This window comes from Rhincodon typus, chromosome 15 (assembly GCF_021869965.1).
Source record: "Rhincodon typus isolate 14 chromosome 15, sRhiTyp1.1, whole genome shotgun sequence".
Classification (NCBI taxonomy): Eukaryota; Metazoa; Chordata; class Chondrichthyes; order Orectolobiformes; family Rhincodontidae; genus Rhincodon; species Rhincodon typus.
In genome coordinates, this window is record NC_063346.1 from 30,644,791 (window position 1) to 30,656,570 (window position 11,780).

Genomic DNA, 11,780 nt, shown 5'->3' on the forward strand with positions numbered 1-11,780 from the left:
GACGAATCATTCACCCATCAAGACTTTGCTACAATCAGGTAATTTTGTTTTAAACTTGCTTTAAACCTATGCCAAAATAAATTGGTTTAGTAAATTTGTATGTTATGTCTCACTTAGTAAAATCTTATGCTTGTATTTGGAAACAGCACATCTTTACAAGTATGTATTCTACTTGTAAAATTCATCAAACTCTTGAGTGCAACCTTGTAATCATTGAGAACACAATCATTTTTGAAGAATACAGACCAACAATATAATTCACCAAAATATGAAACACAAATTGATTTGCATGTGTAATATTTATGTACTAACCAAAAATAATTGTGGGTGAAATTTTACTTCTGTTTGACGAAGTGCAAATTGTGTCGGGTTTTTTTACATGTATCTTAGCAAACTTGCTGCTTTAAAAGCTATTGCTGACCCAATGGCGACTAGCACATTGTATCCCTGTCCTGTCTTACCACGTGTCATTCCTGGAAGAACTCACGACTCATTGGACTTGAGCCAGAAGAACAGCATAAATTATGGCCATGCCATAACAGCCTGCAGTGCAGCTGGAGGAGCAGTGGCATCTACCCTGCTTGCGACTGGTGACTGATGGAGCTGACTAACAAAGGCAAAGTAGCACTGAAGTTCTCTGACAGGACCTGGAGGTGCTTAGGAGAATTGTCCTCTTCCTGGAAGACAGGCAGAGGAACTTGCACCACCCCACAATGTCTGCCTCTTCAGAGATTGCCACCCAGGGCAGCACACTGTCCTACATTCGGGGGACCGAAGAGCAATGCCAAAAGAAAGTCAATGGCCTTCTCTGTGTTGCTAAGGTAAGTGCCATACTTTGATCTCTGCTGCCTCATTCTCACTCTATCTCTGCGACTGCACTCAGCTCTTAGCAAGACTTCTGCTCTGATACACCCTCTGTTACGTGTAACATTTTCCCTCACTCATTCCTCCTACTCCCGCATCCTCCCGTACCCTTAAGCCTGCATCCCCACCACTCTCACTCCCTTGGAACAACTCAAAACATTTCGCCCACATGCACCAGCATTAATGGCCATGCCATCCTCTTGTCTCTCACCCATTTGCTCTTTTCATGTGATTCCAGGAAAGGACATCACACAACAAGACAGACTAAAGACAAATTTGCAGGACTGTGGGAGGGGGTGTTTCATGCCACTACTCATGTGGAGAGGATACTCACCCTGGCTGGAGGGACAGGTGAGGTGCTGGAAGACTGGAGGTTGGCTAACATGGTGCCACTATTTTAGAAAGGTGGTAAGGAAAAGCCAGGGAAGTATAGACCGGTGAGCCTGATATCGGTGGTGAGCAAGTTGTTGGAGCGAATCCTGAGGGACAGGATTTACATGTATTTGAAAAGGCAAGGACTGATTAGGGATACTCAACATGGTTTTGTGCATGGGAAATTGTGTCTCACTAACTTTATTGAGTTTTTTGAAGGCATGACAAAGAGAATTGATGAAGGCAGAGCAGTGGATGTGATCTATATGGTCTTCAATAAGGCATTCAACAAGGTTCCTCATGGTAGACTGGTTAGCAAGGTTAGATCACACAGAATAGAGGGAGAACTAGCCATTTGGATACGGAACTGGCTCACAAGTAGAAGACAGAGGGTGGTGGTAGAGGTTTGCTTTTCAGACTGGAGGTCTGTGACCTGTGGTGTGCCACAAGGTTCGGTGTTGGGTCATTACCCTCTCAGAGATAGTAAGAACTGCTGATGCTGGAGTCAGAGATAAAACAGTGTGGAGCTGGATGAACACAGTAGGCCAGGCAGCATCAGAGGAGCAGGAAAGTTGATGTTTTGGGTCGGGATCCCTCTTCAGAAATGGGGGGGGTGGGAGGGTGGAGACAAGGAGACAACCCGAAACGCATTCCCTCCTAACGGCATTGTAGGTCAACCCACAGTAGGAGGACTGCAACGGTTCAAGAAGGCAGCTCACCACCACCTTCTCAAGGCCAACAAGGGATGGGCAAGAAATGCTGGCCAGCCAGCGATGCCCACATCCCACAAATGAATAGAAAAAGAAAAGTTGGATGTGAACATAGGAGGTATGGTTAGTAAGTTTGCAGATGACACCAAAATTGGAGCTGTAGTGGACAGTGACAAAGGTTACCTCAGAGTACAACAGGTCCTTGATCAGATGGGCCAATGCTGAGGAGTGGCAGATGGAGTTTAATTTAAATAAGTGTGAGGTGCTGCATTTTGGAAAGACAAATCAGGGCAGGACTTATGCACTTAACGGTAAGGTCATGGGGAGTTTTGCTGAACAAAGAAACCTTGGCGTGCAGGTTTATAGTTCCTTGAAAGTGGAGTCACAGGTAGGTAGGATAGTGAAGAAGGAGTTTGGTATATTTGCCTTTATTGGTCAGTGCATTGAGTACAGGAGTTAGGAGATCATGTTGTGACTGTACAGGACATTAGTTAGGCCACTATTGGAATACTGCATGCAATTCTGGTCTCCCTGCTACAGGAAGGATGTTGTGAAACTTGAAAGGGTTCAGAAAAGATTTACGATGATGTTGCCAGGTTTGGAGGGCTAAGCTATAAAGAGAGGCTGAATAGACTGGAGCTATTTTCCCTGGAAAATTGGAGGCTGAGGGATGACCTTATAAAGGTTTATAAAGTCATGAGGGTATGAATAGAGTAAATATACCAGGTCTTTTCTCCAGGATGGGAAAGTTAAAAACTAGAGGGCATAGGTTTAAGGTGAAAGGGGCAAGATTTAAAAGGGATCTAAGGGGCAATTTTTTCATGCAGGGGGTGGTGCGTGTATGGAATGAACTGCCAAAGAAAGTGTTGGAGGCTGGTACAATTACTACATTTAAGAGGCATCTGGATGGGAATATGAACAGGAAGGGTTTAGAGGGATAGGTGCCAAATGCTGGCAAATGGGACTAGATTTATTTAGGATATCTGGGCGGCATGGACAAATTGGACGGAAGGGTCTGTTTCCATGCTGTATATATCTATGACTCCATGGCTGCAACCACTCCTATGGGGATGCAGGGAGCTCTATGTCCCAGCAACTAAAATGCTGACATTTTCCAGGCAGTCAGGGTGATGCAATGGGCACACCAATAGCTGTGATGCTTTTTGCAGCCGTTGAGCTGAGAGGCAGCCATCTCCCAGGAGGAGAGCTCCTCCACCTCAGGGGAGGAGACCATTGACAGCCCAAAAAAACCATCGACAAGGCTGTCCACCAGCAGTGACACTGAGATGCCAGGGAGTTCAATAATTGAAGGGAGAGTGAGGCCGGAGGCTGTTGAGGACCTCACCCCCACAGTTACGGAGATGGATGAGGGAGAAATGGCCCAGCCCATTGGTGCTTGAAGGGGTCCTGGAGACCGGGCACTTGCTCAGCCTATAGCAGGAGAAGACCCTGGTGATGAGGGACCTCATGGACACGTTCAGAGATGAACAAGATCAGCAGGAGTTCGGGATATTGTGGCTCTCCTTGCTGAGAAACTGGAGCAGTATAGCTAGTCCAGTCACTGCATCCATCGACAGTTTGGTGGTGGCGATGGAGAGAGAGAGAGAGAGATACAGTGACATCAGGAGCTGTTGGAATGTTGCAGGTTTCTGACCTCCATTAGCCCAGAGACTATCCTCAGGACCAGGGCCAGGGTGACAGGGTGGAGGAGGGGAGCAAGGAGCTTTAGTCACCGTCCAGATGCTCCCCCTCATAAGGAGTCAGGGCATTGCCAGGAGGCACCTGGTTGGAGAAGGAGCCACATTCAGGTCCCTCAGCAGTGTTCACTCCAGAGACTGCAGGGGAGCCTGGCCCACCCTCTCCACCTTGCCTACCTCTCTCCGATCCTTGGAAGTCCAATCCTTAGCATGTCCGGCACATCCAGACGAAATTGCCCCCAGGGTCACCACACCAAATTTTCAGGTCCATCATGCTCCATTACGGAGCAGACTCCCTCTAACTTATCCACACAACTGGGGTGTTCAGTTAGGTGCAGCAGGAGGGAGAGAGAGGAAAGGGTTTTGAGAAATTAACACTTATGTACATTGTTTGAGTTTGTGATAAAGGTTTTTTGTTTAAGTACTCATATGGTTATCTGTGACTTTGCGGAGATGATTTGTTGCACACTACAACCTCACTCCATGGTTCCTAAGAATAAGCTTTCATGGTAGGTATGCTGTGTGGCCACAGTCTTACTAGGCCATAGGGCTGCTCTCTCATTAGAGAGAGATGATTGGTGGTGATTTAACCTGCGGGCTTAGCAGTTATGTAATGAGTGGCAATGACATCATGTGGGAGCAGGGTTAGGAATACATGTACATTGCAATGGCTCACTCCAAACCCCTACCCTCAAACATTGCCCACTATTGCGTTTATTGTGTGTTTGGGAGTGTCTATTTCAGGCAGTGACAGGGAGATGCAGCACACAATGAGGGTCAATGTTGCATGGTTGCCAAGAGTACACAGCCTGCAGGTCTGTGTCACCAATATCTCATGTGTGGAACACAAATATTCTTCCCTAGTGAATGCCCAGTGACACCAGTTGTACATACGGCCCACCCCTCACACATCATCTCACTTACACCTCCCACTGAGAGTGTGTTCAACGTCATCCTCCTAGATATTACCCAATGCCCATCTACTTTATGATGGTAATGACCATGAGCATATCTCTGAAATTAGCTTCCACCCTCAGCATTAACATGTTTCTGACACCCCCCAGCATCACCCTCTCACCACTCTCCAGCCGCCAATTCCATTAACCTCACAGACTTCTCCAGGTCCTTATCACTCAGGCCAGGTAAATGCTCCAATACCTGCCACATTTTCCACTCTCCCTTAATTGCGGCAGCATATCATGTATGTTTTGCTTGGTTTATTGAACAATCGTGATTCACTCACCCTGTTTGTCTTGTAGAAGGAAGCATAGTGCAGATAACGCTTTAGAATTTGTTAAAATTTGCTCTGAAAGTGTGCAGACAGTTTCCAGGGCATGTTACAAGAGCAGTTGCCATGCAGCTGAGGTATAAATGAGGCTAAAAACCCTCATTGAAATGGTTCTGTCGGGAATGGGACCATCAACAGAAGTAATTCCACAAGAGTCTGTTTGGTGCTTGTCAGATCAGATCTAATCAGCCTGCAGTCCACCAAATCTGACTAACTAGTGGGTAGCTGTGTGATTTCATTCACTCTATTGTTTTGAAGTTTAAGATTTTGCCATCAAAGCTGTTGGATTTCTGATGAATTTATACCACTTGTGATTCTCAATCTCTTGGGTATTTCATCAGGAAGAGGAAAAACAGCAGGAGCAGCATCTAACATGGCTTTCTCTGCCAGAGCTCATTCAGAATTGTCTCATATAAACTAACCACAAAATGTCAACCATCCTGCAATCCTTATGACCAAGACCTTTTGTTATAGCCTTTCTCTAGTGCAGCCCTCTGGGACTGCCTTCACCTCATTACAAGTATAATTGTCAAAGTATATATATTTCCATTCATTTCCCCAAGTAATATTGGTATAATTTCGGAGGAAACTAGCCAAAATAATGAAAACGTTCAGGGAATTTTAAACAAGATTGTGTTTTACCTAAAACAACATATGTTTGTGTTTAACACAATCTTTTCCACTGTTTTAAGATTTAGTACACTAATATCAAGCCTGTTACAGACAGGTGACAGTTGGAAAGAAAGTATCCTTTTCCTACCTGACTAATTACAGCAAAATGTGTTTTATAAAAGAAATGTTTCAACCCTTTTAGTGTTGTAACTTTAAAAGTAGGCATAAGTCAGGCTTGCTCATAAGTTTACACTAAAAGAAAGAATGAAAGTTTATTTTTCTCAACATCCCAAAATGTATTTGCAACAGCAGCCAGTCAGTCATAAAAAAAAACACACACACGCTCACAAGAAAGGATAACTACAAATAAGGTAGCATACACTTAGATTTTCTAACCCTAATGAATCCAAAAGCCACTTTTACCCTTAGCTTTTGAGATGGAAGCTAGAAATGTTGCAAGCCTGAGGATTCCATCTTGGTTTACTAAAGACAATGAGGTTGAAAGTACCTTGCGAGTGCCTTCAACCTGACAACAGTAACTTTCCTGCTTGTTCCTGCAATCCTGTATTTAATAAAAGATATACCCCACCTTCTCTGCCTTTAAGGGAATGGTAGGAAAGGTCCTTCCTTTTCCTGGTGGAATCCCTTCCCTGTTTGGTCTGTCTCCAGGACTAAGTGACCTACCCAAGATGTGAGCTAATAAGATGTTTTATTACCATGAAGTAGTTTCTGTTATGTATGTGACTACAATATCAGTACTCCCAATGTCCATAGAAATGGTTACTGGCAGCAATCACATGGACAAATAGTGAGGTTTGAATCCTAGACATTTAAATCTCAATGAAATCAAAGCTTCTTCTTCACTCCTATTTTGTGGAATTGTAATTTGAAAAATGTCTGGGCAGCTATTGTAAGTCCACTTTGGGTTAAGGTAAATCATCTATTTTAATTTATTTTATTTAAGAAAACATCTTTTCTGAACTTCATAGACGTAACAATGTGGCTATAATAAACCTATCCACAAATGCCATAATGTCATCATGTTAAAATTGTGGGATACTATTGACCACACTGGTTCAGGAAGGCTCTTCAGATTCCATTCATTTTCTTAGTGCACAAGCACTCGGAGGCACTTTTTTTCTCAAATCAAAAGTAATGTAGTTTATTAGGAAACTGACTGATAAATACCAATTAAACTATTAAATAGCTTGTTTCTTTTAGAGCAACTTCCTGTGATTTTAAATCAGGTCACGCATAGGTAACAGGACTGGACACTTCATAAAAATGTTTGTTTTTGCTGATAAACTCATCTCAGCTGTATTAATAAAACTGCACTGGGTTACCACTCTTAAATGCATCATGGAATACTTTTAATTGAATAAAACAAAACAAAACTATAACATTCCATTACAGTGCCTGATTGAAGGTTCAGTGAAGATGTTTTGGATTCTGTAAATGTTGGAGCTGAACTCCCCCATGCTTTGAGCTATCATGCAATAATTGGCTGGCAGGGTGCCCTGCCCAGTTCACTCAGTGTTTCCTGGTGTCTAGACATTGGCCTTCGCCCGTAACCTGGGCCGACAAAGCCAGTATCTGAGAGATTGCGGCAGAGCTAGTATGCAATTTCTCCGGCTCTTAATTCCTCCACATCAATTATGAGTGATTTACTATATGAATATATCTCCTTTATCCCATCCTCAAAAGTGAGTGTAGTGCTGGAATCTGAGTTGCCACTTGCTAGGCCCTGATGGAGTGATACTTTACAAAAGCAGTCCTCACATTCCTGAGGATGTGTCCACAAATGGAACCGAGAGAACAAAGGTTATATCTTCAGTTTGAAGAGAGGCAAGTGGCTGGTGAAAACAGTTCTGAGGAAGGGTCACTGGATCTGAAATGTTAACTCTGATTTCTCTCCACAGATGCTGTCAGATCTGCTGAGATTTTCCATCAATTTCTGTTTTTGTTTCAGATTTTCAGCATCCACGGTTCTTTCGGTTTTTCGAAAGCCATGCACTTTGTTCAGGGACAAATTAAAGTAATCACAAATAAAGTAATATTTGACGAAACCCCGAATGACATTGTTTACAGGATCGTCATTCACCATGGCCAAGACTCTGCCTTTACCCATAATGGTCAGCAGGATAAGCAGGTGGATCATGGGATCCTGTCACGAATTATGAGTGACTTCCTGTAAGAAAGAAGAATGTGTGTTAATGAGATATTCCTCTGAGGTTATACAGAATGTGCCAGCCATGGATGCATAGTTTTGAACAGTCTGTATGCAGAGTAAAAACTGAAAGAACTGCAGATACTGTAAATCAGGAACAGAAACAGAAGTTGCTGGAAAAGCTCAGCAGGTCTGGCAGCATCTATGAAGAAAAAATCAGAGTTAACATTTCAGGTCCGGTGACCCTGTCTCAGAACTCAGACCCGAAACGTTAACTGATTTTTTTCTTCACAGATGCTGCCAGACCTGCTGAGCTTTTCCAGCAACTTCTGTTTTTGCTTCTGTATGTGGAGTGTCAGGAAGATAACAGTGCTGATGTGAGTCTTGGGGGAAACTGAAGTCACAAAAGGTGCTATGCAAATGAAGCCTTTCTTTTCGTCCTTTCCTCACTTTCATGGTGAGACTGTTATGTTGGATTGAAGGGAGAGTTAAGGTTCTCACTTTGACAAATCTGCAGTCATGTCCTAGAAGCTAAGTTCCTGTCATCAACTTCCTAAGGGAGCCCTTCCCGCTTGCAGGAGAAATGTTGCCTGCACAGCTTTCCTTTGCCTGAGCAAAACAGGTTCACTGTCTAACTGCCCACTACCCACACCAAGGCTTCCAACACTGTAGCTGACAAAATAGTTGACCATTCCCTGAAACTTAGTGCACTTTATCTTCTTACCAGCACTCGTTGTTATCTACAACAGAGTCCACATCCCTTCAAGAGATTCTTATTCCCTGTAAGACGCACTAGTGAAGCTGAGTTTTACAAACTTCCAAACTGACATGTAGCCAATGAGGAATTCATCTAACAGAGATAGTAGGAACTGCAGATGCTGGAGAATCCGAGACAACAAGGTGCAGAGCTGGATGAACACAGCAGGCCAAGCAGCATCATCGAAGCAGAAAGGCTGACGTTTCGGGCCTAGACCCTTCATCAGAAAAGGGGGAGGGGAAGGAGGTTCTGAAATAAATAGGGAGAGAGTGGGAGGCGGATAGAAAATGGATAGAGGAGAGGATAGGTGGAGAGGAAACAAACAGGTCGAAGAGGCGGGGATGGAGCCAGTAAAGGTGAGTGTAGGTGGGGAGTTAGGGAGGGGATAGGTCAGTCCAGGGAGGACGGACAGGTCAAGGGGGTGGGATGAGGTTAGTAGGTAGGAGATGGGGGTGCGGCTTGAGGTGGGAGGAGGGGATAGGTGGGAGGAAGAACAGGTTAGGGAGGCGGGGACGAGCTGGACTGGTTTTGGGATGCGGTAGGGGGAGGGGAGATTTTGAAGCTTGTGAAATCCACATTGATACCATTGGGCTGCAATTCATCTAACAATTGGGTTTATGCCTGTACCTTGTAGAAACATTTAAATAAATCAATCAATCTTTAGTAAATATAATCTGAAAGTATTTAGTGTAAATCACTACTGAGATTGTTCCAATAACTGATTCAGCTTTTATTTCAGAAGTCAGGAAAATGCTGTTTATTTCATTTTGTTTCTTGAATTCATTCAGACCTTGGGACCAAATTGTAGCTTGTAACACGATGATAACCAGCAACAGAAAAATGTGTGCACAATATGCCCTGAGGACATACCCTGAGCAAAAACCATAGGGGTTGCAATAAATGGGAGTCTTTGTAAAGTCAGTTTAGATTCACATAAACAAATTATGGCCTGTTTCTGGCCTCTCATTGGGACTGTACTACATAAATAATTGCAAAATATAATTTAGTCAATCTATTCTTCTCTCCAATTTATCATGTGCGAGACTGATATCCTGAAGGTGGTGAAAATAGCTCTTCATTTTGCTCTTGCTAAATTTAAATCACTGCAGCTGAGGCATTAAGTGAAGGCTGTATACATACAGCTATATTGGCTTTGTTTTGAGGAAGTCATTTCACAGTCTTTTTGAGAAAAAGAAACAATGGCAGTCATTCTGCCCTCCCTGAGTTGGCGAGATTATCGGTGAATGTGATGACTTTACCAGAAAAAGTCTAAAAATCAGATATTTGTCATTGGGAAAATATCTGTTGTGATTTTGTCCTCTCTCCTTTCAATGGCAAGATCAAATTCTCAGGCCAGTGAGAAGCCCAAGAGTGCATGCACTTGCATCTCAGTTATTGTAGGACTCGCCTTATTAAATTCCCCTTCCTGATGAATGTCTCCCCAACGGAAACACTCGACCTTGAAAACTGAGTGGTTACCTGGTGACTTAGAAACATAGAAACCAGGAGGAAGTGGGGGCTTCTGCACCATTGAGCCTACTCTACTATTTAAATGATCATGGCTAATTGTGCCATTGTCTTGGCTCCTGTGGCTTGAGTCTGAGTGATTTCACATCTTCCATCGTACATCCCTTGACCTTAGGTGATGGCCTAGTGGTACTATCACTGGACTATTAATCCAGGCACCCAAGTAATATCCTGGGGAACTTGGGTTCGATTCCCATTGTGTTGGAATTTGGACGCAATAAAAGTTTGGAATCAAGAGTCTAACAATGACCATTCAAACCATTGTTGATTGTCAGAAAAAATCCATCTGCTTCGTGAATGTCCTTTAGGGAAGGAAAGTGCCATCCTTACCTGGTCTGACCCACAGCAATGTGGTTGACCCTTAAACTGCCCTCTGGACAATTAGGGATAGGCAATAAATGCTGTCCTAGCCAGTGACGCCCTCATCCTGTGAATGAACAAAAAAAACCTGCTACAACCATAGCAGGAGTCCCCATGGTCAGTGAGCATGGTGTTCTCCTGGACCTTGCATCCCCACAACTAGTCAATGACAACACACCAGGCTCAGAACATCAGGTTGCTTGCTGTTGGTTAGGCTCAGCTGGCACTTATTCTCCCACAGATAGCTTTTGCAGGAGGCTCAGGCAGCTGTCCCTGGGTCTGGGGTGATGTTCAGCACAAAGAGAACAGCAGCTAGCTGTCTCTGAATCTTTGGTAATGCCCTTGGAGGTGGGGGCAGCCAGCAGTCTCTGCTTTAGCACAGAGAGGAAGGCAGGTAGCCTGTGACAGTCGGAAGCAGTGGAGAGGACATATAATTGTCGGGGGAACATTTCACTGTACAGTATGGAGCTGCATCACTTCAGAGTTGCAGCATATGTCAACAGTTTACATGGCAATGATACTGTATTTGACTGGAAAGAACTGCAATCTGTGAAAGTCAATGATGATGAGTATTTAGTGAAGACCAATCAGTCAGGGCTGCTGCAAATTCAGAATGGGGGATGGGCCATGGATAGTGAGGATGTTAGTTGCATATAATCAGGAAGCTGTTCAGGAATCAGTCCATGAAAAGTTTGAGGCTGTGGGTATGTCTTGGGATAGGCCTTGTTGCATTCTGTAACTGAGACAATGATTCCATTTATGGGGGTAATTACAGAGGTAGGGGTAGGAGCTGGTAACACATTACAGAGGAATGCATCATCTTCAAGGGGGTAGGCAAGACAATCATAATCACTCTGCCTCAATGTGGAGAGGGTGCAAGATCATTAAGGGCATTAGAATCTGGAGAGACATGGGCTAGATAGAGTAAAGCAGGAACAATAATCATGATATAAAGGGGTTCAACAAAAAATAGGAGAAGTTTGAAGGATCATAGGGGCCATAGGAGTCACAACACCAAAGGAGACATGAAGAATGGGGTTAGTCTGTGAGACACAGGCGAAGCCTCCAAGTCACTCACTTGAATGCAAAGGTGGAAGCTCACTGTATTGCATTGAAAATCAACTGCACAATAACGCCTCAATGTAGAAGCAGCACCTCCAAAGTGGAAGCAATAAGTTTTTGCCTTTTTCCAAAGGGTGGACTGTATCGCTGGAATGTAAGGCCTTATATTGCATCATTGTGACTGTGCTGATTAAACAATGCCTTTCATCTGCCTTCAATTCGCAGCTAATCTGGAAAACAGCATACATAAAAGCGTTTCAGAGATAGTAGGAACTGCAGATGCTGGAGAATCTAAGATAACAAGGTGTAGAGCTGGCTGAACACAGCAGGCCAATCAGCATCAGAGGAGCAGGAAGGCTGACGT